Source organism: Phyllobates terribilis, unplaced genomic scaffold, assembly GCF_046119375.1.
Source record: "Phyllobates terribilis strain yellow unplaced genomic scaffold, ASM4611937v1 Scaffold_150__1_contigs__length_4496277, whole genome shotgun sequence".
Taxonomy (NCBI): domain Eukaryota; kingdom Metazoa; phylum Chordata; class Amphibia; order Anura; family Dendrobatidae; genus Phyllobates; species Phyllobates terribilis.
In genome coordinates, this window is record NW_027362910.1 from 3,482,013 (window position 1) to 3,509,934 (window position 27,922).

Below are 27,922 nucleotides of genomic sequence, written 5' to 3' on the forward strand. Positions count from 1 at the left end.
GGGTGGTCGTGGACCGTTTTAGCAAGATGTGTCACTTGGTTCCCTTCATCAAACTGCCTTGCACTAAGACACTCGCTAAGGCCTTTGTCAAGGAAATTGTCACACTACATGGTGTTCCTACTGACATTGTTACTGATAGGGGACCTCAGTTCGTGGCTCGTTTTTGGCGTGCCTTTTGTGACAGGTTGGGAGTTCATTTGTCGTTTTCATCCGGATATCATCCTGAGTCTAATGGCCAGACAGAGAGGAAGAACCAGGATGTTGAGCAGTTCTTGCATTGTTTTGTGGCAGACAATCAAGAGGGGTGGTCTGAGTTTCTGCCACTTGCTGAATTTGCTCTTAACAACCATACATCCTCTTCTGCTGGGTATTCGCCTTTTTTTTGTTGTTCTGGGAGACATCCGTCTTTTGGGTCATTCTCCAAATTGGTATCGGCTGTGCCTGAGGAGGAGAGTTTTTCCGGTGATTTGGAGAGAGTTTGGACGGATGTGCGTGGTAATCTTCAGGAGGTTTTGTTTGCTGTTGGTGACATGGTTTGGTTGTCCTCTAAGAATCTGCGATTGAGGATTCCTTCTAAAAAATTGGGTCCCAAGTTCGTAAGGCCCTTTAAGATGCTTCAGATAGTTAACCAATCTGCTATTAGGTTGGAGGTTCCTACCTCCTGGAAGATTAACCCGGTGTTTCATGTTTCTCTGTTGAAAAGAGCTGACGTGTCGGATGATGACGCCTCTGCCACTGTTCCTCCGGTGGTGGAGGACGGGGAATATGAAATTTCCCGCATCCTAAATTCTAGACGGTATAGAGGGAGTTTGCAGTATCTCGTCGCTTGGAAAGGTTTCGGACCTGAGGATAACTCATGGGTGAGGGCGGATGATGTTTCTGCTTCCAGACTTGTCAGAGCGTTTCACAGGAGGTTTCCTGATAAGCCTGGGCCTAGGGGATCCGGAGGATCCTCTTAGAAGAGTGGGTACTGTTAGAACTCTCCTGTTATGTTTTTTCTAGTTTGCTGGTCACATGACCATTTTTGCCTATTTAATCCGGCTCCACCCTCCTGGCCTTGCTGGACTTCATTGTATTTACTAATCTTGAGCTAGCTTGGTTCTCTGTTACCATTCTCTGTTAGTTTTGCTAGGTCTTCTGACCTCTATGCTCTTTGTTGTGTGTTTGTCTTTGACTGCTACAATTTCTGCTAGGAGGTGTCCAACTTATCCCAGTCCCTAGTTCTTTTAGGGATCCCTCCCTTACATCTATAGGTCTTCGTACAGACTAGCCGAGGACTTTAGCGGGTCTGATCGCAGGATCAGGTTCCCTGTTACATCGTAGGGATCGAGTTTAGTTCTATTGTAGGGACAGATCTCCTGCCTTTCCTTAGTGCCTGTAGCAGATCATAACACCATCCCTCACTGCACTACAGCGCCCAGCACAACCTGCACAACCACCATCATCCACACATTGCCCTGAAGTTAACTCTTCCTGTGGGGAGTTATACCATCATTGCTGCAAAACCACCAGCTTCAGAGGACTGTTCTGCAGTGGCGGCCCCCTTTAGCCGCACTCCACAGGTGGCGTAGTCGGACTCTTTAATAACACCCATATACAATTCCCCTTGGATTGACCGCCCTGGGTCACGGACCGGGTCACCACCACTGTGACTACAACCCCTAGCATCTACCGGCCCGGCACTGGGTACCCCACGGCCCAGGGGGCGCGTCAAGGGCACATTAGGAAAATCCCTGCTTATTTTCCAGAAGCAGGAAGTGATGGGTCAGAAAGAGTTAGGACAGTGAACTGTACAGGCAGCCTGACTATATGGTGGCTGCTAGGGTAGACGGTAGCTCCATACCCTCAGACAGTGGGATCACCAGTGCAAAGGTCTCCCTGCGCAAGATTCCTGCTAGCCGGCCGGAGAAACTCAACGGAGTTATTGAGGACCCGGGGCACTTCTAGTCTGCAGGTAGCAGAGGAAGATAAATAGGACTCCAGGCTAAGACATGGGGGAGATATCAGATCCGGAACACTGTTGGTATTGCAGAAGAGTCTCTTGGGCTAGAGATAGAGTCACAGAGATGCTTCACTCAAAGAGGGAACCAGGGCTGAAGATGTTGCCAGCGCCTGTTAGGGAGATAATAACCTGTCGGGCCTTATCCATTATATCTGCCTGTAAATATTGTACATATTCCCCAAGTAAAGTCACAGTTATGGTTATGAACATCATGTCCTCTGAATTTATTGCTGCCCTGGTCCCAGAAGAGAAATGCCTGGAGACAGCCGCGATCGGATGGCTTGAAGTAAGTGGAGAGCACCACATACACAGGCACACTTCAGAGGGAGGACACATATTGTCTGTAGGGTGCCAGAACGAGCAGGGGCTACAGCTCGCCCACGACTACCTCGCTGAGGCACCTTACACATTTAATACACTTAGAGATGTTTCTGTATGTCTTTTCGTGCGCTTCATATTTGCTTTGCAATTACGTAAATTACTTGGTGGCCATCTCAGTCACATGGATGACTGTCTGTAGACACAGGCGCGGTTTACTTCTGGATTCTGTGCCAGTACATTAATGAGGTTGAGGATATTGATCTCGGTTTAAAAAGCTAAGAGCAAATATTGTCATGTTGTCCCCAAGATTGCTGCTCACTAGAGATGAGCGTTGTTCTACTCGAACTGTTCGCCAATCTCAAATTCGAGCTATTTTGGGCGGTGTTCGAGCCGGTCGGCGAACACGAACAATTTGAGAAAAATTCGGCTGTTCGAGGTTATGTTCGATAACTGTTCGTGCACCAAAATCATAACTGGATTTTTTCTCAGTAATGATGAAAATTAATGTTAATACGCAGTTTGAGTGTACAGCGGGGCGGGGGGAGGGGCAGGGGATGGATCTCTGCAGGAACAATGAAGATCTCCATTTTTTTTTCTCTTTCCCGCATTTGCAGTGGGGAGGTGCAATCTGTCAGCCTATCAGCAGCGCACACACGGAGCGAAGTGCTTTTTTTCACACAAGCAAGGGCATGTGTGATTGGCAGTGTATGTCACATGTCCTTGCCCTATAAGACCAAGCCATTTTCCCCGTCGCCACCATTTTCTCACTGCTGCAGCTGCGTGTTAGACGGCACCGCTGTTGCTGTGTGCGCTATACCTTGTTAATTTCAAGCCAATTTTCGCACAAATATACAGATAGCTTGGGAGTAGGGAATAGTTGTGATTGCAGTCCTTTTAAGGACTAGGTTACAGCATTTCCTACGACTTTTATCAGGCAGGTCTGTGCTCTTAAATAGATAGATTGTGGGAGTAAAGACTAATTGTAATTGGAGTCCTTTTCAGGACTAGGTTACATCAGTTCCTATCAGTTTTTGCCAGGCAGGTCTGTGCCAGTGCTGTGCAAGTTTTTTTCACAGCATTTGGCTGAATCTAGCAAAGCTAATCCTTTTTGGCCTATTGCAGAGTGTGTTAGTCAGTGGAGTAGCCTATCTGTGTTGCAAGATATACCACCTGTGTATAGAATACCAATTTTTTTACTGCACCTAGTGAAGTAAAATCTTTTGGGCATAGCATCATTCTATTAGTCCATCTATACTGACCTCCATCAGGTTGCAAACTGAATATAATTTTTTTCTGCATCTAGCTCTGAAAAAATATTTGGGCTTCTAGCAGTGTGTGGGACTTGGTCTATTAGTCCATCTATACTGACCTCCATCAGGTTGCAAATTAAAAATAATTTTTTTCTTCATTTAGCTCTGAAAAAATATTTGGGCTTCTAGCAGTGTGTGGGACTTGTTCTATTAGTCCTTCTATACTGACCTCCAGCAGGTTGCAAATTGAATATAATTTTTTTCTGCATCTAGCTCTGAAAAAATATTTGGGCTTCTAGCGGTGTGTGGGACTTGGTCTATTAGTCCATCTATACTGACCTCCATCAGGTTGCAAATTAAAAATAATTTTTTTCTGCATCTAGCTCTGAAAAAATATTTGGGCTTCTAGCAGTGTGTGGGACTTGGTCTATTAGTCCATCTATACTGACCTCCATCAGGTTGCAAATTAAAAATAATTTTTTTCTGCATCTAGCTCTGAAAAAATATTTGGGCTTCTAGCAGTGTGTGGGACTTGGTCTATTAGTCCATCTATACTGACCTCCATCAGGTTGCAAATTAAAAATAATTTTTTTCTTCATTTATCTCTGAAAAAATATTTGGGCTTCTAGCAGTGTGTGGGACTTGTTCTATTAGTCCATCTATACTGACCTCCATCAGGTTGCAAATTAAAAATAATTTTTTTCTGCATCTAGCTCTGAAAAAATATTTGGGCTTCTAGCAGTGTGTGGGACTTGGTCTATTAGTCCATCTATACTGACCTCCATCAGGTTGCAAATTAAAAATAATTTTTTTCTGCATCTAGCTCTGAAAAAATATTTGGGCTTCTAGCAGTGTGTGGGACTTGGTCTATTATTCCATCTATACTGACCTCCATCAGGTTGCAAATTGAATAAAAAAATTTTCTGCATCTAGCTCTGAAAAAATATTTGGGCTTCTAGCGGTGTGTGGGACTTGGTCTATTAGTCCATCTATACTGACCTCCATCAGGTTGCAAATTGAATAAAAAAATTTTCTGCATCTAGCTCTGAAAAAATATTTGGGCTTCTAGCAGTGTGTGGGACTTGTTCTATTAGTCCTTCTATACTGACGTCCAGCAGGTTGCAAATTGAATATAATTTTTTTCTGCATCTAGCTCTGAAAAAATATTTGGGCTTCTAGCGGTGTGTGGGACTTGGTCTATTAGTCCATCTATACTGACCTCCATCAGGTTGCAAATTAAAAATAATTTTTTTCTGCATCTAGCTCTGAAAAAATATTTGGGCTTCTAGCAGTGTGTGGGACTTGGTCTATTAGTCCATCTATACTGACCTCCATCAGGTTGCAAATTAAAAAAAATTTTTTTCTGCATCTAGCTCTGAAAAAATATTTGGGCTTCTAGCAGTGTGTGGGACTTGGTCTATTAGTCCATCTATACTGACCTCCATCAGGTTGCAAATTAAAAATAATTTTTTTCTTCATTTAGCTCTGAAAAAATATTTGGGCTTCTAGCAGTGTGTGGGACTTGTTCTATTAGTCCTTCTATACTGACCTCCAGCAGGTTGCAAATTGAATATAATTTTTTTCTGCATCTAGCTCTGAAAAAATATTTGGGCTTCTAGCAGTGTGTGGGACTTGGTCTATTAGTCCATCTATACTGACCTCCATCAGGTTGCAAATTAAAAATAATTTTTTTCTGCATCTAGCTCTGAAAAAATATTTGGGCTTCTAGCGGTGTGTGGGACTTGGTCTATTTGTCCATCTATACTGACCTCCATCAGGTTGCAAATTAAAAATATTTTTTTTCTGCATTTAGCTCTGAAAAAATATTTGGGCTTCTAGCAGTGTGTGGGACTTGGTCTATTAGTCCATCTATACTGACCTCCATCAGGTTGCAAATTGAATAAAAAAATTTTCTGCATCTAGCTCTGAAAAAATATTTGGGCTTCTAGCGGTGTGTGGGACTTGGTCTATTAGTCCATCTATACTGACCTCCATCAGGTTGCAAATTAAAAATAATTTTTTTCTGCATCTAACCCAGCCAATAGCTTTGGCCTAATACCACAGTTTGGCCACTCAGCTCTGCTCGGTTACCATCCATTGTTTTTTTGTGCAAACAACTCCAGAGTTGTGAATTAGTTAACCACCAAAATGAGTGGAAAAAGGCCTGCTGCTGGTGGAAAGGGGAATAGGCGTGTTGGGAAGGGGAAAAAAGGTTGTGTCCGTGGGGTAGGTGCAGAAGAAAGACCATCTTCCAGCCAAACTAAAATGTCTACTTCTTTTAGCGGACAATGTGATAAGATCCCTTTCTTACGGCCACGCCAATCGCTACAAATTCCAGATGAGGCACAAAAACAGCAGGTGCTTCAACGGATATCAAGTGCTCCTTTAAGTGGGCTCTCCTCCACATCAACTTCAACATCACAAATACTCCAGTCCTCAAAGGTGTCACCCAAATCGCACTTGCTTCCTCACAGCTCCCAAATCTCCAGCTGCCCGTCTGAGTATGAGGTAGAACAGATGGTTGAGTCTGCAGAGCTGTTTACTCATACTATAGCCTGGGAATCAGAGGTCGACTCCAGCGCTTCTGTGAATCCAGACGAGGAAATGATCTGCACTGATGCCCAGAATCTTTATGAGTCGGATCCAGGACCAGACGCAGAAGGTTCTGACCATAATGTAGACCCTCATTCCCAAACTGTAACTCCTGTTGGTGGAGACAATGAGGAAGACGATGATAAGACTCAAATACCTGATTGGAGCGACAACTTTAGTTTTTTGTCAGGGCAGGAACAGGTTGGCTCTGAGGACGACGGGTGTGATAACGCACAGGGTGATGATGATGAGGTCGGAGATCCCACTTACTGTCAACCCACAGTCAGCCAAGAGATGAGGTCAGCAGAGGAGGTGGAGGAATATGCTAGTGACGACGAGGTCAGGTTGCGCCTTCCTGGACAGAGACGTAGTACTGGAAGCACGTCAACAACTGCATCCTCAAACACAACTCTGCCTCTCACCACAAGTCGTGGTGGCTCTTCAGGTCGCATGGGTGCTAAGCCTTGCATAGCCTGGGCATTTTTTCAGATCGATAAAGATGACCCAACTCGTGTTATCTGTAACATTTGTCAGCAAAAGCTAAGTAGAGGCCAAAAAATACATAGTTTGAGTACTTCATGCATGAACCGGCACATGGACATGAAGCATAAGTTGCAGTGGGAAGCTCAGTGTGCTACAATGCGGTCTAGCCGGCCGGGCCAACCACCGTCTGCCATATCTTGTGCATCCGCGGCCTCTTCATCCTCTGTGACTGGGGGGACAGCAGTCACACCTGTTTTGGGGCGCAGACCTGCCACCTCTTTACCCGCAACAGCCAGCGTGATTGGCAGGTCATCATTTTCTTTGGAGGTGGGAACACCAGCTGGTCTTGAGCGCTGTCCGACATCGATAGCACCACCTTTGGATCAAGGCAACCTAACATGTCCGCCTGCATCTTCCTCACAGACCGGCAGTTTGCCGGGGACACCCTTATCAACCCCGTCTAAGCACAATAGCCAGCCCTCGGTCCCTCAGATGTGGACAAGTAAAAGACCATTTCCTCCTAGCCATGAGAAAGCTAAGAGGTTGAATTTCACCATCTGCAAGCTCTTGGCTACAGAAATGCTGCCTTTCCGCCTGGTGGACACAGAGGATTTTCGAGACCTTATGTCCGTCGCAGTGCCCCAGTACCAGATGCCCAGTCGGCACTGCTTCTCAAAGAAAGGTGTGCCTGCGCTCCACCAGCATGTCGCACACAACATCACCGCTTCTTTGAGAAACTCTGTGTGTGACAGGGTGCATTTCACCACAGACACTTGGACGAGTAGGCATGGACAGGGGCGTTACATGTCGCTGACTGGGCACTGGGTAACTATGGTGACAGCAGGACAAGGGGCTGCTGTCCAAGTCTTGCCGTCCCCACGAGTTGTGCGTCAATCCTCTTTATGTCATTTTTCCTCCACTGCTTCTGCCTCCTCAACCTCCTCTCGGTCTTCCACCTGCACCCAAAGCCTGTCTGGTCATGCCACAAGCTTTCTAACTGCGCAGAAGGGATTCTGCACACCTCCTTACTATGCTGGCAGTAGGGCTCAACGTCATCAGGCGGTTTTTACATTGAAATGTCTGGGAAATGTGAGTCACACAGCTGAGGAGTTGTGGTCAGCTCTGGAGAACCAATTTCATGAATGGTTGTCTCCACTGGACCTGAAACCAGGGAAGGCCGTGTGCGACAATGCTGCAAACCTGGGTGCAGCCCTTCGCCGGGGCAATGTCACACACGTGCCTTGTATGGCTCACGTGTTGAACCTGGTTGTCCAGCAATTTTTAGCCCACTATCCCAGACTAGATGGCCTTCTGCAGAGGGCACGGTCGCTGTGTGCTCACTTCCGCCGTTCGCATCCCGCAGCTCAGCGACTTACATCTCTACAGAAGTCGTTGGGCCTGCCACTTCACCGGCTAAAATGCGATGTGCCTACCCGGTGGAATTCAACTCTGCACATGTTGCAGCGACTGTGGCAGCACCGACAAGCCCTGGTGCAATACGTTCTGACGTATAGCCTGGGCCAACGAGATTCAGAGGTGGGGCAAATCACGCTGGAGGAGTGGTCTCAGATCAGGGACCTATGCACCCTTCTGCACAGTTTTGAAATGGCGACGAAGATGTTTAGTGCTGACGATGCCATTATCAGCATGACTATTCCGGTGATTTACATGCTGGAGCACATGTTAAACAGAATTCGGAGTCAGGTGGTGGCACAAGAGGAGGTGGAGGAAGTAGAGGAGGAGGAGTTGTATGCGGAAGGGCTAACATCTGCAAGGTCCAGACGGTCGGCAGCACCAGGGCGGCAGGCATGTGAGGGTGGGGGAGATGATTTTACCAGGGCGCATGGTAGCAGCCAAACTAGTGAGGAAGGTGCAGGAGCCCAGGAAGAAGTGGAGGACGAACTGATGGAAGACTCATCAGATGAGGGAGACCTTGATCACATTTCTGTTGTGCGAGGTTGGGGGAGAGGACAGAGGAAGGAAGCATGATTGTTACCTCGCCACCAACACAACAGGGACTTGGTGCTCCTGGATGCGCAACACACATGAGTGCCTTCTTGCTGCACTACCTGCAACATGACCCTCGAATTGTGAGAATTAGAAATAATCCTGACTACTGGGTTGCCACACTGTTAGATCCCCGGTACAAAAGTAAATTTGCAGAAATTATTCCTGCCATAGAAAGGGATGCACGCATGCAGGAGTATCAGCAGAGACTGTTGCAGAATCTTACATGTGCTTTTCCACAAAATACCAGTGGTGCACGTAGTGAATCTCACAGTTCCAACTTGCCAACCGTGGGACCGTCAAGTGTTCAGCACTCAAACCGTAACAGAACCATAGTATCTGCTGGTAACATCAATTTTGCGGAATCATTTCAACACTTTTTTAGCCCATCCTTTGCAAGGCCACAGGAGACAAGAAGTCTGACACATAGTCAACGCCTAGAGACGATGGTACAGGAGTATCTCCAAGTAAACATTGAAGCCACGACTGTGTCACTGGACCCTTGCTCTTTTTGGGCTTCCAATCTGGATAAATGGCCGGAGCTAGCCACTTACGCCTTGGAGATCTTGTCATGCCCCGCAGATAGCGTTCTGTCTGAACGTGTGTTCAGCGCTGCTGGTGGTGTGCTGACAGATAAGCGCACGCGGCTCTCCACTGATAATGTAGACAGACTCACGTTCATAAAGATGAACAAATCATGGATCCGAAACGACTTTTCTACCCCTGTGTCATCCTGGGGAGAGTAAAAGCTTGATGATTGGTTAAAATCACCCTACCAACCGTTTTAAGCTTTCAAATTACTAATCATGTTTATCTGTATCTTGACTGGAAAATAATTTGGGCTTTGTAGCAGTGTGCAGCACTGATCCTATTAGGCCATCTATAATAAGCTTCACCAGATTTAAAATTAAAAATAATTTTTAGCTGCATCTAGCCCGGAAAATAATTTTGGGGCTCCGAGATGCGCAAGACACATAAGTGCCTTCTTGCTGCACTACCTGCAGCATGACCCTCATATTGTCAGAATTCGAAGTAATCATGACTACTGGGTTGCCACACTCTTAGATCCCCCAAACTTTTCGATCAACCTTTTCATTTTAATAAAGACCAAAAAAAATGGTCATTTTTGAAATTATAAGCATTAGCAGGTTGTTAGAAACTGAAATCAAACAGTTTTCAACTCAAAACTTTATTCTAGGTGATGTTACATTTTCACATAGGACCCCTTGTTCGAAAGGAGCTTCTGAACTCTCTCGTCCATTGAATTTGTCAGGTTTTGGATGGTTTCTGCTTCAATTGTTTTGCATGAGGACAGAATACCCTCCCAGAGCTGTTGCTTAGATGTGAACTGCCTCCCGCCATCATAGACACTCCTTTTAATGATGCTCCAAAGGTTCTGAATGGGGTAGAGGTCAGGGGAGCATGGGGGTCACACCATAAGTTTGTCCCCTTTTATGCCCATATCAGCCAGAGATGCAGATGTTTTATGTGCAGCATGAGATGGTGCATTATCATGCAGAAAAATGATCTTGCTGTGAAATACACGGTTCTTCTTCTTGAACCATGGCAGGAAGTGCTGTTTGAGAAAATCCACATACATTATGGAGTTCATCTTTAGCGCCTTCAGGGATCCTAAAGGGGCCGACAATCTCTCTCCCCATGATTCCAGCCCAAAACATTACTCCACCTCCTCCTTGTTGGCGCTGTAGCCGTGTTTGCGTGGGGTGTCCATCAACCAGCCATCCTCCACTCCATTCATCTGGACCATCGAGCACTGCACGGCACTCATCCGTGAACAAAACAGTTTTGAAATCAGTCTTCATGTAATGTTTGGCCCACTGGAGCCGTTTCTGCTTGTGTGAAGTGGATAGAGGAGGTCGACAGGATGGCGTATGCACAGCTGCAAACCTCTGAAGGACCCTGCATCTTGTTGTTCGGGGGACGTTGGAGGCACAAGCAGCTTCAAAAACTTGTCTGCTGCTATGACAAGGCTTTTTTGCCGCTGCTCTTTCAACCTGACGTAATTGCCTGTAGGAAAGAGTCCTCAATTTGCCCTTATCAGCACGCACACGTGTGTACTGTGAATCAGCTACATACTTCTTGATTGCCAAGACACTTCATCCTGATCATCGCACAATGTTGATTGTAGTCATGCCTTGACCTAAACACTCCACAATTTGTTGCTTCTCAGCAGCCGACACATCCTTTTTCTTTCCCATTTTGGCAGAAAATGTAGGCTGCTTAATAATGTGAGAGAGCCTTCTTAAGTAGTCTTGCCTTTCATTGGACACACCTGCCAAACTAATTAGCACAGGTGTCTGCAATTGCTTACAGTGATATAAAGAGCCCTGACACACATCACCATCAATGAGTTTAACTGACAAACAAATTCTTCCCTTATCACTCCTAAACACTTTTTGCATAATAATTTGGAACGCGGTGTACATGTGCTTTTCCACAAAACACCAGTGGTTCACGTAGTGAATCTTACAGTTCTAACTTGCCAACCGTGGTCTGTATGGAATTGTTCAATAAAGGGCCCAAAATTAAGATAACATAGATGGGAGAGGTCTCTATGAATAGGAATTCCTAAGTATTTGATACCCTGTGAGGGCCAGGCAAAGGGAAAGTTGGACTGGATGGAATCCTATATGGATTTAGGGAGGGAGACATCGAGGGCCTCAGACTTCGCTGCATTGATTTTAAAATTTTACCATGTAACAAAGTGATCTATTTCAGCCATAACAGCAGGGATGGATATATGTGATTGAGTGATATATACTAGGACATCATCAGCAAATAGAGAGCACTTGTACTCGGTGCCTCCCACCTCAATCCACCTAATATTGGGGTTATGGCGAATTGATGAGAGCAGGTGCTCCGTCACTAGGATGTATAAGAGAGGGGACAGAGGACATCCCTGCCTTGTCCCATTGGTGATTGTGAAAGGTGATGAAAATGTTCTGACGCACCCCCTGGGCCTTGGGACACCCGGAGCCGGACCCTTTTTGGTGGATGCTGGTGGTTGTAGTCTTCGTGGCGGCGATCCGGTTCCGTGGCTCAGGGCGGTCAAACCAGTGGCGGAACTATTTATGTGGTTTTGATGTTTAAATGTCCGACTACGCCACCCGTGGATTGCGGTCAGAGTGAACCGCCGCTACAGGGCAGACCGCTAAGGCTGGTGTTGTGGGTGCAGCAGAGCGTAGCATAACTCCCCACGGGAGGAGTATAGCCTCAGGGCAGTGTATGCGGAGGATGGGGGTGATGGTGCAGGGCAGCAGCAGTAATGACACGGAGTCAGTGATGCAGTTCAGGGCCTTTACTCACAGTTCTTATTATCCAGACCACGTCTGCAGGTAACGGCTGCCCACGTCGTACTGTGCTCACCAGGTGAGGGGCTCAGACAACTCCCAGATAACTTTGGAGCGCTTCACAGGACCCCCTTTGTGTGTCCTTTGTCTGGCCTTTCTTACCAACACTTCTGTCCGGCTGCCTCCGGCCTCCTCTTGGTAAACTTGGCGCCAGTTTCCCTGACCCTATGTGGTGCCTTCCTAGCGGGTGGAGCAAGGGGCTGCGCCACATAAAATGTCAGAGCCTCCGGTTTCTAGCTGAGGGTCGTTTCCTGCCTCCACTAGTTCGGGGACCGGTCTCCCCCTTTGGCCTGACCCCTCCACGCAGGTGGATTCGGGCGTGCGGTGGCGACTCGCCCGTCCGCACCCCTGGGATCCCTTCATTCCTCGTTCCTGGAGCCTTCTCCGCTCCTCTTCCTTCCTTCTCCCTCTTGCAGGCCTGGGCCTCTGTTACTAGGCCCGCCTCCGGAGCAGAGCTCATGCAGAGCCCCTGCTCCCTGCCACTTCTGCTCAGACTTCTCTGCACTGAACTAAGATGGTGCCCACCTTTTATACTCCCTTCTCAATGCACCCAGGAACTGCTTCCTCCCTGCTCCTGCACTGCAGGGTTCCCCTTCCTCAGTGTTCCCTCCCCCCACTCCAGCCAGGGACAGGGACTGTCGTGCCCATCTCAGGGGCATATTGGTCGCCCTGCCCCACGGCAATGTGGTGTAATGCATGCAGGTGTCGGGTCCTGATCCACACTCCATCCTTATCTGAGAGTGAGATATCACACCTCTGGGTGAGGTGCAATACGTCTGTAGCAACCGAGCCCTCGGTGCTACAGTTCCATTTATCTTCAGCCTAGGTGACGTATTGTGATACAGGGCCGTGATTTTGGCTATAAAAGGGTCCCCTAGACCCCTACCCCAAGCTTTTTAAGAGAATCATATATGGCGTGCCAGGAGACTCTATGGAATGCTTTCTCAGCATCCAACGAGAGTATCTACTTACAAATTTTTAACTGCATCTAGCCCAGGAAATACTTTGTGCCTAGTAGCAGTGTCTGCTAGTCAGCGGATTATCCCGGCTGTTAAGCAAGCTACACCACCTGTAGTTTGGACACTTAATTTTTTCAAAGGAAATGCTTCGGGACCACGGGATACTTAGTGAAGAGCATCAGGAGGCACCCCAAGGCATAGGGGCTGGGACTGGCACTAGGATGCCTTGCGGTGGACAGCCGAGCTCGATCCTTATAAAAGCTTTTTAACTGCAGCAGCTTTAGTGGATGCTACTGGAGCTGGAATTACGCGGCTGCTGGCATGAGACTTGCCCTCCAATAGATCCTTGTAAATGGATTTAAAGTGTATTCATTCAAATTAGAGGGACAATTTAAATTAAAAAGCTTAGAGCTGCCTCCACCACAGGGGGGCTCTCTCGACCCACCAGCGGACAGGCACCAGTATTGGGAGAGGGGGGCTGGCCGTCAGGGTTCACCGCGGCTCTGGCACAAACCCGGCGACACGGAGGTGGCACGGGCAGGAGCGGACTGGCCGTCTCGGCTTCTCACTTTTTGGATTTTAGAAGGGCATGACATGCCTATATCTGTGTCTCCCCCTCCTTTTACTCCTCCACCTCTTTTCTTTTCGCATGACTATATGTACTTGTCACTTTTCCATGTGTTAGTTGTGTCTTCTGAGCAGTTTGTCAGCTTTTGGACACCTTTGAAGGTGTTTTCTATGTGTTTCCATGTGTTTTTGTTTGCCTGCCATTGGTTTTAACGGTGTTCGAAGATGTTCGACGAACAGTTCGACGAACAGTTCGGCGAACACACGGGTGTTCGACGAACCGAACCGAACTCGAACACTACGGGGGTGGCTCAACACTACTGCTCACGCAATGATTTGAAAAGTACGAGAGACGCCACATTGACCATCTCTGCCCCCTGATGACATTGGAACACCAGACCCAGAAATGTACTGACAGGCGATCCACTTATCTTCAGTAATTGGTATAGACCCCAATACTGAAAAGCCAGGGTGACACCAATAGGGGGTGACGCACCCCCTGGGCCATATTCTTTAGGGGAATACCCGGAGCCGGATCAGATGGGGATTGTAGTCTCCGAGCGGCTGTGACCCGGTCCGTGCCCAGGGTGTCAAGCTCAGAGTGTGGCAGTCTTTACAGATGTTATAAATGTTCTTTGTGTCGACTACGCCACCCGTTGAATTGCGGTCAAAAGGCCGCCGCTGCAGCAGGGTCCGCTGAGGCTGGTGGTATGTGTGCAGCTGTGGTAGTATAACCCCCAACGGGAGGGGTATAGCCTCAGGGGGTCAGGTGTAGAGGAGGGTGGTTGTGGTGGTGCAGTGTGGACGGTAAGAAGACTCAGAGTCGGGCTGTGCAGTTCAGGGTTTTTACTTACTGCTGTTGTGCTGGTCACTCCGGCCTTGAGTGACCGCCCGAGCCGTGCTGCGTCCACCAGGTCCTGGACTCGGCCAACCCCCAAGCAGGTCTGGAGCGTGGTCCTGAGCTCCCTTTCTCACTGTCCTTTCTACGGCCTTCCCCACCAGGGATCCACTTATATCCGGCTCCCTCGGGCCTCTTGTTGGGTAAACCTTTTCTCTGGGTTCCCTGACCCTATACTTGGTTTGCCTTCTGAGTGGATTTAGTGAGGGGCTGCTCCACTGGTGATGTTGCAGCCTCCGGTTCTTAGTCGAGGGTAGTTTCTCTCCTCCACTAATTTGGGATCCGGTTCCCTTGCGTGCCAACCCTTCACCCTCCTGCTTGTATTCTGGGCTCTTGGGGTTCCTTCTTCTCCCCCTCTGGGTCCTTCTCTTCTCCTCTCTCTCTTCTCTCAGGACTGGCTCTCTGACCTTCCCTCTACAACAGGCTGACTGAAGACTGTCTGCCTGTCTGACTCTACAAAGACTGACCCTGATCTTAGATGGTGCCCACCTTATATACTCCCTCTATGTGTGAGCTCAGGTGACCAGCACCCAATGAGCTCCTAGCTCTACCCAGACTGCTCCCCCTATCTGCCCCTACACTACTGGGATGTTCCACCCCCCTCCCACTCCAGCCAGGGACAGACTCTGTCGTACCTGCACATTTCTCTAGTGGGAGTACAGTAGTTCTGTCCCCCGGAAATGGGATGTATGTAGTGTATGCAGCTATCTGAGCTCAGTTCCACACTCCATCCTTACCCGGGAGTGGAATATCACACCTCTGGGTTGAGGTGCAATACCCCTGTAGCAGCCGAGTCCTCAGGGTGCTACAGGGGCATTCTCCAAGAACATGACACTCCTTCCCCATGAATGAGACTTCTCTGATGGGAATGAATTTGATGCAAATTGAATTTGTGTTAAATTTTAGGAATCCACCTAACTTGGCAAATACAAACAATATGTGATAGTCTTTGTGTAAGTCTCCAAAGATGATTTTCTCCATTGCAGAAGACAGCGTCCGCCAGGGAAGGATCACATGGCCTCGCATGGTGCCGCTGGGTTTCCCTTGCAGCCTTTTCTTTTTTTGCATTTATGCAGAATCAAGCCGCAAATATTGCTGAAAGAAAATAAAATAAAAAGAGCATTTACCTCTATGACGCCTCACAAAGTGTCCATGTCACAAACAGGAGGAGTTTTTGAACACCTGTTTTATTAATCTAATTTACCAAATATTCACAGCGCAATGATAATGCGGACTGCTGCTGCTGTTATTTAATTGTGTACCTTGTATTCCTTGGTCGCTCCTTTATGGGAAGTGGATAATGGTGTTAAATAAATGTCATAGAGAAGTGAATATCAATTTGTGACGGATTCATCATGGTTAGTACTGCAGCCTTGCAGCGCTGGGGTCCTGGGTTCAAATCCCACCAAGGACAACATCTGCAAGGAGTTTGTATGTTCTCCCCATGTTTGTGTGGGTTTCCTCCGGGTTCTCCGGTTTCCTCCCACACTCCAAAGACTGATAGGGAATGTAGATTGTGGACCCCAATGTGGACAGTGCCGATATTGTCTGTGAAGCGCTGTGGAATTAATGGCGCTATATAAGTGAGTAAAATAAATCATGCACCTGTCACATAGCAATATCAGCTTTTCACACCTATTATATCAGTCTCATTCGATGTGTGTACATGACACACTAATAAGGCAGACTTTTGCTGCTGTTATTTTTTTTGGACAATTATCTACAATTTCTTAGTCCTCTTTTTTTGGAAAAGTGGAAATTGTGGCTGTAAAAACAAATATTAATTATAATGCAATAAAAAGTATTGTAAAAGAAAAAGAGGCAATGGACATGGATGTGGAAATGTGAAAAATAAAAATTCCACACAAGGCATAAGACTGAGTGATCTGCAGGTAGCAGCACATTCACTGGCGCCAACAGTCTGGGCAATGGTACCACCCACCTGTCCGGCCCCTCCGCTGCTCACTGCCCGCCGTCCAGTCCTCAGCACTGCCTCTTCCGTCACCATTAGATATGATGCTTTGAATATTGATGATCGAGCACTAAAATGCTCAAGTGCTCGATGCTCAAATCAAGCAGGTCGGACGCTCAGACAGGCTCGAGTAACGAGTATAATGGAGGTCAGTGGGAAACTCAAGCATTTTTCCAGCAGACCCTAACAGGAGTTAAAATGTTAAGAAACCTTCTTTCTTGTATAATGACTTGTATATGATCCAGAATAAATAAGAGGAAAAAAAATGCCCCCTCCACCCCCCATCTATCACCGTATTCAGCATTGTCTATGACTACAGTAGATGACATAGTAGACGGGGAAATATAACTACACCCACCGCTAGTCACCAGTAAATGTAATTATCATTTCTCTACCTTATCTGGACATGTGGTGTTTGTGACATGGTCAGACACATCCTGCTTAATTTATGAAGGAGGGACTCTGAAACTCACAAAGCCTATGCAGACAGTGCAAGAACTGCCAAAAACTAGAAGGACCTGATACACCCTGTATTTGACACGAAGGACGGCCTCATACACATTCTGCTACAGTTGTTTGGACTTGTTTAGCCTATGCATTAAGTTTAAGGGCTGCCAAAAATTAGAAGGTACAATACACCCTGAGAGACATGTAGAGGATGGTCTTAGAAACATTTCTTTACCTATTTTTAAGGAGTGAGACTCCTAGACTGGTAAAGACTATGCACTAAGTGCAAGGTATGCCAAAACTATCAAGGAGGGACTGCAATACACCTTGAAAGACAAAAATTTAGAATGATTGCAGCATGATTACCCTCTAAAAATTTGGAGAGAGTGACACATGATGGCACTCTTAAAATTTGGAAAGAGACCCATAAAATGACCCTCTAAAAATTTGGAGAGAGCGATGCATAATGACCCTCTAAAAATTTGGAGAGAGCAACGCGCAATGACTCTCTAAAAATTTGGGTCGAGGGCCATTAAATGACCCTGTTGATACTGAGGAGAAGAAAAACAAGAAACTATGAATCGAATACCCTTGTTTGGATGGGAAGTGGTGCATGGGAATACACCAGAAAAAAAGTAACATTTAAATTGGCTTAATGTCCAGCTGTCATCCGTTGGTGTTGAGAAGTCTGGGCCAATACAGCCCTTTTTCAGTTTGATAGGAATCAGGCTGTCAGCATTTTCAGTTGACCTGTGTGACATGCAGAAGTAGTGCTGGTGCTTTAAGAGCATCCAGCAATTAGAGAGGTTAACATCGTCACAGGAGAAGAGGAGTGTTTTAGCAGAGCCCCAGGGTTATTGTGGGGAAGTTGATTACTGTATGGCTGGAGCCGAAGAGAATGGTGATGTGTGTGATCTGTATCTCACAGAAGTGCCCTTGCAAGTGAAAAGGATTCAAGTGAGGAGTGAAGCTAAGGACAGGTCAGGTAGAGTTCCTGAACTAGAAATGCAGAGTATTGTCAGGCATAAAGATAAGGACTAGAAGAAATGGTGTCACAGGGATCATCTCCATTAGCAAGCCCCCCCCCCCTCCTCGATCTCACTGTGCTGTAAAGAATGCTGTGTTCATTAATGCGCCTTTGCATTAGAACTGTGCTATCCTTTACTAATGGGAAGACTGTGAGCTGCTGTACTGCTAAGGAAACTGTACTGTTTGTCAGTGGAGCCTGTTGCTCATAAGACTTAACTTTCAGTGGCTGTGCGGCTTCTTATTAAATGCTACTGTTCTACCATTTATGAGGACTCTTGTCAAATGTGTGTCTGAACAGCAAGTAAAACAACCTACGGGTCTGTACAACGCCTATTAAGAATTAACTCCTATTTAGGCTATAAGACCAAAAAGGGGGAGGAATAAGATAAAGGGGATGTCTATGATGTTCAGAATAAAGACCACATTCCAAAAGAAGAAATAGCCGGAGAGTGAGCTATTGAACAATATATACGTTTTTATTAATTAATCATAACAATGAAAAAAGAGATATTCTCTAGTTAAAAGTTACAATAAGTCAACGTGGTAATGTGAGAAGCATATTTGTATGTTCATTTACTAGTTGAGCATCTTTGTCCTATACACATGTGATTAATTTGGACTTATGGGTGTGTTTGGATTCTGTGGACAGGGATTCAGTCTCCCTTTTCTTGGCACTTTTCCATCTGCCTTGATCTAGTTATGCTTCTCACATTACCACGTTGACTTATTGTAACTTTTAACTAGAGAATATCTCTTTTTTCATTGTTATGATTAATTAATAAAAACGTATATATTGTTCAATAGCTCACTCTCCGGCTATTTCTTCTTTTGGAATGTGGTCTTTATTCTGAATATCATAGACATCCCCTTTATCTTATTCCTCCCCCTTTTTGGTCTTATAACCTACGGGTCTGTGCCTGAGGGTTAATACCCCTGTGTGCCTGAGAGAAGCTGCAGCACAAGGTCTATGGTCGCCCTGAGTAACAATTCCCCCAGGATTCCAAAGAATTCATGTAACCTGTCTCGCTCCTATCTGAACCTAGCGGTGTGCGTGTAACATTGGTGGCCTGTACGGAGAATCCTGAGTGGGAATTAGCATGTACACGGAGAAGAGGAAAAGTGTCTGAAAAAAGGCAGCAGCACAGCACCTCAACTCAACTCTTCTACACCAGTTAAAGGGGACCAGCCCTAAAGAAAAACTCACTAGCAGCAATGGATGTGGAAATACAAATGGACAGAATTAGTGAGCTGCTTCTTCAGTTAACCTGTGAAGAATTGAGATAAGTAGCAGAACATATAAAGATGCCAGAAGAACAGGTTTCTAAAACAGGTTTCTAAAGCACACAACCACAGGCAACTGTTAGCTGCCATTAATGCAAAAATGGATGAGCTGGGGGAGAAAGAAGCTGAAGACGTCATGGGGATATTCCTCCAGGAACTAACACAGTTTCTAACCAGGTTGAAGTTGAAGGATAGAGGGGCGGCACCAATTACCAAAAGCGGGAATCTCCGTCCAAAGACAGAACTACAGGAATTGAAAGAACAATTCAAAGCCCTAACAGCCCTGCAGGAATCGACCAAAACCTCTGAACGGGTGACAGACTCAGACAGGATCTCTAACCTGCTCGGGTTAGATAAATCAGGGAGACAGTCCTCTCTAACACCACAAATCACCATAAGGAAAGAATTCAAGATCCTGGGACAGATTGGAGAGTGTGAACAGAAAGAGAAACTGTCTTATATGTACTTGTTGCACCAGATTGATGCAGGCGGTCAGCCCTGGACTGAACCTCCGTAATATGCTAGAAATGAATAATCAATTGACCTTGCCACAGCTGAAGATGATTTTAAAAGGGCACTATAAAGAAGAGAGTACTTCAGAATTGTTCCACCGACTCATTAACCTCTCACAGAAAAATAATGAATCACCCCAAAGTTTCTTGTTCAAAGCAATTGAACTGAAGGATAGACTGTTGTTTGCATCCAGAGATGTAGAAGCTATACGAAAAAAACCCTGTTTGGGAGAAAAGAACAGACAAATCGCAGCGCCCTAAGTGCGTAGTCACAATATTACAGTCTTTGATGGGTGCACAATTTCATGAACTCACCTGATGGAAGACCGATATAACTTTGGATTATGTATCCTCAAAAATCCCTCTGGGATACTTTTCAATGAACAGGGCTTGCCGTCGATCGCAGCATTGTGCGGGCAAGGGGGGAGGTAAGCGCGATACTCACCTCCTCTCCCGGCCTCCAGCGATGATTGCGGCGGCTCCTGGATGTTGTCATGATGACCCAATGTCATCATGACAACATCTGGGTCACCAGGAGGCAGGATGTTACTTTGGTCATGCGCAGTGGATGAGCAAAGAAATGTCTCCCTGTGTGCAGCGCTGACAGGCTGCATGGCATAGGGAGCTGCTGCTCTCTGTGCTATAAAGCCAATCAGGCTGCAAAAAGTGAAAGTCCCATAGTGGGACAATGTGTAAAAGTAGAAAAAAGGGTAGGAAAATGAAAAAAAAAATTGTAAAAATATTAAAAAAAAATGAAAAATATAATCCCCAAAAAATAAAAATATATTGTAACCATAATAATTATTTATTATGAAAAAAATAAATAAATTAATAAAAGTACACATATTTGGTATCGCCGCGTCTGGAACGACCTGACGTATAAAAACGTCCCACTAGTTAACCCCTATAGAGAAGACGGTAAAAAAAATAAATAAAAAACAAAGCAAAAAACAATGCTTTATCATCATACCGCCAAACAAAAAATGGAATAACACGCGATCAAAAAGATGAATGTAAATAAAAATGGTACCGCTGAAAACGTCATCTTGTTCACAAAAACAAGCCACCATGAAGTTCCATCATCCAAAAAATAAAAAAGTTATGGCTCTCAGAATAAAGCGATACAAAAAAAATTATTTTTTCTAGAAAATTGTTTTTATTGTGCAATAGCGCCAAAACATAAAAAATGTATATATATATATATATATATATATATATATATACATATAAATGTGATACCGCTGTAAACGTACTGACCCGAAGAATAAAGCTGCCTTATCAATTTTACCACAAAAAAAAACAATTCCGGAATTGCTGTTTTTTGTTTATTCTGCCTCCCAAAAATCGGAATAGAAAGCGATCAAAAAATGTCACATGCCCGAAAATGGTACCAATAAAAACGTCAACTTGTCCCGCAAGAAAAAAGCTGTCACATGACTAGGTCAGCCAAAATATGGAAAAATTACAGCTCTCAAAATATGGCGATGCAAAAACTAGTCATTGCAAAAAAAAGTGTCTTTTAGTGTGTGACAGCTGTCAATCATAAAAACCCGATATGAATCTGGTATCTCTGTAATCGCACTGACCCTAAGAATAAAGTCTTTTAATCACTTATACCACACAATGAACGGTGTAAAAAAGTAAACTCTAGGGTTAGGGTTGGGCTACTGTTAGGGTTGGGGTTGGGGTTAGGGTTGTGCTAGGGTTAGGGTTGGGGTAAGCGTTAGGGTTGGGTTAGGGTTGGGGTTGTATTAGGGTTGGAGTTAGGGTTGTGCTAGGGATAGGGTTGGGCTAGGGTTAGGGTAGAGCTAGGGTTAGGGTTGGGCTAGGGTTAGGGTTGGGCTAGGGTTAGGGTTAGCGTTAGGGTTGGGCTAGGGTTGGGGTTGGGGTTAGGGTTGGGCTAGGGTTAGGGTTGGGGTTGTATTAGGGTTGGGGTTAGGGTTGGGCTAGGGTTAGGGTTAGCGTTAGGGTTGGGCTAGGGTTGGGGTGGGGGTTATGGTTGGGCTAGGGTTAGGGTTGGGGTTGTATTAGGGTTGGGGTTAGGGTAAGGATTTTTTCAAAAGTAAAGAAAAAAAAATGATGACGATATGGCGACCAGTGTTGAGCGCAAGTGCTCGCTACTTGAGTTTGCATTGTGTGCTCGGGTATGCACTGAGTATCACGGGTGTTCGAGCGACATGCTTGAGTCTCTGACCCCTATATTCTTCGCGGCAAAAAAAACGTTGCTGGGATCGCCTGCCATGCACGAGCGATCCCCGCATGTTTTTTTTGGGCTGTCTAACAACCGTGAAACATGCGGGGCAGGGACTCAAACATGTCACTGCATACCTGAGCACCCGATGCAAACTCAAGTAGCAAGTACTTGCGCTCAAGATTAATGACAACTTATTCAATATGATGACCTAATGTTATCAAATTCTGTCGTACATCTGGGTTCAAAAGGTACACTATACCAGTTGATAAAATCCTTGAGGGGTCTAGTTTCCAAACTGGAGTCAGTTGTGGGGGGTTTCCACTATTTAGACACATCAGGGGCTCCCGAAATGGACATGGCGTCCGCTCTTGATTTCAGCCAATTTTGCTTTAAAAAATTCACACAGTGCTCCTTCCCTTCTGTTCCATATTTTCCCCACATATAGGGTATTGGCATACTCTTAGTATTGGTGGTATAGCTCTCAGAATAAAGCGATACAAAAAAAATATTTTTTTCTAGAAAATTGTTTTTATTGTGCAAAAGAGCCAAAACATAAAAAACCTATATAAATGTGGTACCGCTGTAAACGTACTGACCCGAAGAATAAAGCTGCCTTATCAATTTTACCACACGAGGCGCGGCATAAAAAAAAAACCAAAAAACAATTCCGGAATTGCTGGTTTTTGTTTATGCTACCTCCCAAAAATCGGAATAGAAAGCGATCAAAAAATGTCACATGCCTGAAAATGGTACCAATAAAAACGTCAACTTGACCCGCAAAAAACAAGCCATCACATGACTCTGTCGTCCAAAATATGGAAAAATTACAGCTCTCAAAATATGGTGATGCAGAAAAACTAGTCTTTTTAAAAAAAAAGCGTCTTTTAGTGTGTGACAGCTGTCAATCATAAAAACTCTATATGAATCTGGTATCGTTGTAATCGCACTGACCCGAAGAAAAAAGTAATCTAATCACTTATACCACATGAGGAACGGTGTAAAAAAATAAACTCTAGGGTTAGGGCTGTGCTAGGTATAGGGTTGTGCTAGGATTAGGATTGGGATTGGGGTTAGGGTTTTGCTAGGGTTAGGGTTCGGCTACGGTTAGGGTTGGGCTAGAGTTTGGCTAGGGTTGGGGTTAGCGTTAAGGTTGGGATAGGCTTGCGGATGGGTTTAGGGTTGGGCTAGCGTTAGGGTTGGGATAGGGTTAAAGTTGAGGTTGTGTTAGGGTTGGGGTTAGGGTAAGGATTTTTTCAATAGTAAAGAAAAAAAAATGATGACGATATGGCGACCAGTGTTGAGCGAGCACTAAAATGCTCGAGTGCTCGAAGCTCGGGCCGAGCTCACCGTGATACTTGGGTGCTCGACCCAATCAACGAGCCCAATATTAGTCTATGGGAGACCCGAGCATTTTTGCGGCGGCACCCCCGACAGTCTGTAGAAAGCCTAAAAAGTGACCAAAATGATAGTGACAGTGCTCAAAAGGCATGGGGGCAGCATGGGGATCGCCCCTGGAAGCATTTCTGACCCCCAGGTCACTGCTGTCAACAACGTGGTCAGAGGTATTAAACCACTTTTACGGGCTCGCAATAAAACGTTCAAAAACGAAACTGAAACGGTTTTCCTGTGAAATATGTTAAGGAATTTCCTTTCCAGGGTAAAGAATTGTGTATAAGGTAAAATAAATAACCCAAAACAAAAATACTCCTCCACACCTTGGGCTATGTTCACAAATAGCATTTTTCATGCGTTTTTGCACTTTTGTATTGCTTTCAACCGTTACAAATGCATTCACTGGGAAATGTCATTTTAACATTTTACAACCTTATCTGGCCATGTGCTGTGTGACCCATGTATACAGTGCTGAAAAGACATGGGAACAGCATGGGGAAGACCCATGGAAGCATCTCTGACACCCAGGTCACTGCCTAAAAGTGTGCCCATCAGAAGTGATCCTTGCCGCATCAGAAGATGCAGACTTGCAACTATCCCCATGCAAGTCCTTGTCCCAGGGCAGTGTTCAATTGTACCTCCCCCATTCCTTGCAATGCAAGCGTAAATATACAGCCAACCACCCACCCACCCGCAGGCTGCAATACCATGCTGCTAGTTTGCACTTGAAATGGGGCCTTTTAGTTTGTAGGAGGCCGAAGCTGGCCACTACCTCAAGGCTGCTTCGGCAGCAAGGTATCCATACTCAGTCCCCAGCCGCCCGACGGCCGGGTGTCCACACTCGGTCCCCAGCCACCCCATGGCCGCGTGTCCACACACGATTCCCAGCCACATGGGGGCGACCGGGTGTCCATAAACGGTCCCCAGCTGCCCTTATTTCTCCTGTTACCAACCCACACACTTTTCTTAGACTCCTTCGGTAGGCCCTGGTTTCTCCATCAGGGGAGCTGAGAGTGCCAAGGTGAGGAGCATGATGATGATAGAAGTTAGCATCTGCTTTGTTTTCTTGGAATGCAAGCATAAGTGTGCAACCTGCCACCCACCCACCCCCAGGCTGCAATACCATACTGCTAGCTTGCTTGCACTTGAAATTTTGCTTTTTAGGCATGTGGAGGCAGACGCCGGCCACCATGTCATGACTGCGTCAGTGGCTCTTTTATCCATACTCAGTCCCCAGCCACCCGGCGGCCGGGTGTCCACGCTCGGTCCCCAGCCGCCCCGCGGCCGGGTGTCCACACACGGTCCCCAGCCGCATGGGGGTGGCTGGGTGTCCATAAACGGTCCCCAGCCGCCTCTATTTCTCCTGTTACTGACCCACACACTTATCTTTGAATGGCCTGCTTTAGGGCAGCATTGGACGAGCCCACCAGAAAACCAGACTCCTCCGGTTTTCCCTGGCTTCTCCATCAGGGGAGTTGAGAGTGCCAAGGTGAGGAGTAGAGATGAGCGGTGTTCGACTCGAACTGTTCGCCAATCTCAAATTCAAGCTGTTTTTGGCAGTGTTCGAGCCATTCGGCGAACACGAGCAATTTGAAAAAAATTCGGCTGTTCGAGGTTATCTTCGATAACTGTTCGTGCACCAAAATCATAACTGGATTTTTTCTAAGTAATGCTGAAAATTAATGTTAATACGCAGTTTGAGTGTACAGCGGGGTGGGGGGAGGGGCAGGGGATGGATCTCTGCATAAATAATGAAGATGTCCATTTTTTTTTCACTTTCCCGCATTTACAGTGGGGAGGTGCAATCTGTCAGCCTATCAGCAGCGCACACGCAGAGCGAACTGCTTTTTTTCACACAAGCAAGGGCATGTGTCATTGGCAGTGTATGTCACAAGTCCTTGCCCTATAAGACCCAGCCATTTTCCCCAACATTTTCTCACTGCTGCAGCTGCGTGTTAGACGGCACCGCTGTTGCTGTGTGCGCTATACTTTCAGTGTTAATTTCAAGCCAATTTTCGCACAAATCTACAGATAGCTTGGGAGTAGGGAATAGTTGTGATTTCAGTCCTTTTGAGGACTAGGTTACATCATTTCCTACGACTTTTATCAGGCAGGTCTGTGCTCTTAAATAGATAGGTTGGGAATAAAGACTAATTGTAATTGCAGTCCTTTTGAGGGCTAGGTTACATCAGTTCCTATCACTTTTATCAGGCAGATCTGTGCTCTTAAATGGATAGGTTGGGAGTAAAGACTAATTGTAATTGCAGTCCTTTTGAGGGCTAGGTTACATCAGTTCCTATCACTTTTTGCCAGGCAGTTCTGTGCCAGTGCTGTGCAAGTTTTTTTCACAGCATTTGGCTAAATCTAGCTAAGCAAATCCTTTTTGGCCTCTTGCAGTGTGTGTTAGTCAGTGGAGTAGCCTATCTGTGTTGCAAGCTACACCACCTGTGTATAGAATACACATTTTTTTACTGCACCTAGCCAAGTAAAACCTTTTGGGCATAGCATCATTCTATTAGTCCATCTATACTAACCTCGACCAGGTTGAAATTTCAATATAAATTTATTTGCATCTAGCTCTGAAAAAATATTTGGGCTTGTAGCAGTGTGTGGGACTTGTTCTATTAGAACATCTATACTAACCTTCACCAGGTTGCAAATTCAAAATAATTTTTATCTGGATATAGCCCAGCCAATACTTTGGGCTCTCTCAGCTCTGCTCGGTTCCCATCCATTTTTTTTTGTGCAAACAACTCCAGAGTTGTCAATTAGTGAACCACCAAAATGAGTGAAAAAAGGCCTGCTGCTGGTGGAAAGGGGAATAGGCGTGTTGGGAAGGGAAAAAAAGGTTGTGTCCGTGGGGTAGGTGTTAAAGCAACAGTAACATCTGCAGAAGAAAGACCATCTTCCAGCCAAACTAAGATGTCTACTTCTTTTAGCGGACAATGTGATAAGATCCCTTTCTTACGGCCACGCCAATCGTTACAAATTCCAGATGAGGCACAAAAACAGCAAGTGCTTCAACGGATATCAAGTGCTCCTTTAAGTGGGCCCTCCTCCACCTCAAATTCAACATCACAAATACTCCAGTCCTCAGAGGTGTCACCCCAATCGCACTTGCTTCCTCACAGCTTCCAAGTCTCCAGCTGCCCGTCTGAGTATGGGGTAGAACAGATGGTTGAGTCTGCAGAGCTGTTTACTCATACTATAGCCTGGGAATCAGAGGTCGGCTCCAGAGCTTCTAAGAATCCAGACGAGGAAATTATCTGCACTGATGCCCAGAATCTTTATGAGTCAGATCCAGGACCAGACGCAGAAGGTTCTGACCATAATGTAGACCCTCGTTCCCAAACTGTAACTCCTGTTGGTGGAGACAATGAGGAAGACGATGATGAGACTCAAATACCTGATTGGAGCGACAACTTGAGTTTTTTGTCAGGGCAGGAAGAGGTTGGCTCTGAGGACGACGGGTGTGATAACACATAGGGTGATGATGACGAGGTTGGAGATCCCACCTACTGTCAACCCACAGTCAGCCAGTCGATGAGATCAGCAGAGGAGGTGGAGGAGGATGCTAGTGGCGAAGAGGTCAGGTTGCGCCTTCCTGGACAGAGACGTAGTACTGGAAGCACGTCAACAACAGCATCCTCAAACACAACTCTGCCTCTGACCGCAAGTCGGGGTGGCTCTTCAGGTCACATGGGTGCTAAGCCTTGCATAGCCTGGGCATTTTTTCAGATTGATAAGGATGACCCAACTCGTGTTATCTGTAACATTTGTCAGCAAAAGCTAAGTAGAGGCCAAAAAATACATAGTTTGAGTACTTTATGCATGAACCGGCACATGGATATGAAGCATAAGTTGCAGTGGGAAGCTCACTGTGCTACAATGCGGCCTAGCCGGCCGGGCCAACCGCCGTCTGCCACATCTTGTGCATAAGTGGCCTCTTCATCCTCTGTAACTTGGGGGACAGCAGTCACACCTGTTTTGGGGCGCAGACCTGCCTCCTCTTTACCCGCAACAGCCAGCGTGATCGGCAGGTCATCATTTTCTTTGGAGGTGGTAACACCAGCTGGTGTTGAGCGCTGTCCGACATCGATAGCATCACCTTTGGATCAAGGCAACATAACATGTCCGCCTGCATCTTCCTCACAGACCGGCAGTTTGCCGGGGACACCCTTATCAACCCCGTCTAAGCACAATAGCCAACCCTCGGTCCATCAGATGTGGACAAGTAAAAGACCATTTCCTCCTAGCAATGAGAAAGCTAAGAGGTTGAATTTCACCATCTGCAAGCTCTTGGCTACAGAAATGCTGCCTTTCCGCCTGGTGGACACAGAGGATTTTCGAGACCTTATGTCCGTCGCAGTGCCCCAGTACTAGATGCCCAGTCGGCACTACTTCTCAAAGAAAGGTGTGCCTGTGCTCCACCAGCATGTCGCACACAACTTCACCGCTTCTTTGAGAAACTCTGTGTGTGACAGGGTGCATTTCACCACAGACACTTGGACGAGTAGGCATGGACAGGGGCGTTACATGTCGCTGACTGGGCACTGGGTAACTATGGTGACAGCAGGACAAGGGGCTGCTGTCCAAGTCTTGCCGTCCCCACGAGTTGTGCGTCAATCCTCTTTATCTCAAAGTT